Below are 765 nucleotides of genomic sequence, written 5' to 3'. Positions count from 1 at the left end.
TATATACTTCTCATGTTTGCACATAAGTTCAAAAATCTCATCATATACAACCTTGAAGCAGGACAGTCCCACAATATTCCTTTTCCTGTCTCTTGAAGGTGGATTTCTTCTATCCATTTCAAACATATAATCTGAATGTAGATAAGAAATGCTCCAACTGCAGCTGCTTCTTTTGCTAAAACCCCAGAAGCATCCACAAGAAGCAAAGAATTACCATCTGGCTGATTCTCTACAATATCTGGTCTCTCTGCTGCGTAATGTACTATGACATGGGGCTGAAAATCATGAATAATGTGATGAACTGCTTCAGAATCCAACAGATTAATCTGTTCAAACTTTGGCCTTGCTCTTCTAAAACCAGAACCAATTGAATGCCAGTTGGAAATTCTGCTGGAATTCTTTATACACAGCTCTACCAAGAAGCCCGGTGGCACCAGTCACCAGAACTCGCCAGCTGGGGATGTTCACTTCCTCCTCCACCAACCAGCAGCACCCAGGCACAAAGTGGATGGACAGCTCCTTCGCCTGCCCCACCATGCCTGCCAAATCTCTGCCTGGCCACACTTGCCTGGCGACAAAGTCGGCACACCACAGCCCCTTGAAAAGGTTTTTTTTGAAAAGTTTTTGTACATCAAAAAAAAATCAGGGGCCCTGGCCCTATCTCAGTTATTGGGCCAGCGAGATGGCTCAGTGGAATAAGCGCTTCCCTGGCAAGTGCAAGGGCCTGAGTTCAATCCCCGGCTCCACAAAAAAAAAAAAAAAAAA

General features: G+C 44.7%; 1 protein-coding gene and 1 pseudogene across 2 annotated transcripts in view; both read right to left on the bottom strand.

Annotated features, from left to right (window-relative positions):
- LOC101575649 overlaps positions 1 to 537 on the bottom strand; it is a 1749-nt pseudogene extending 1212 nt beyond the window's left edge.
- The window catches only part of Nme5 (NME/NM23 family member 5), an 83578-nt gene that overhangs the window by 73861 nt on the left and 8952 nt on the right, over positions 1 to 765 (bottom strand). The gene's annotated exons all lie outside the window — the stretch shown is intronic.

Source organism: Octodon degus, unplaced genomic scaffold (assembly GCF_000260255.1).
Source record: "Octodon degus isolate 3935 unplaced genomic scaffold, OctDeg1.0 scaffold00169, whole genome shotgun sequence".
Classification (NCBI taxonomy): Eukaryota; Metazoa; Chordata; class Mammalia; order Rodentia; family Octodontidae; genus Octodon; species Octodon degus.
Note: the sequence above shows the minus strand (reverse complement) of the source record. Positions and strands in the feature narration are given on the sequence as shown.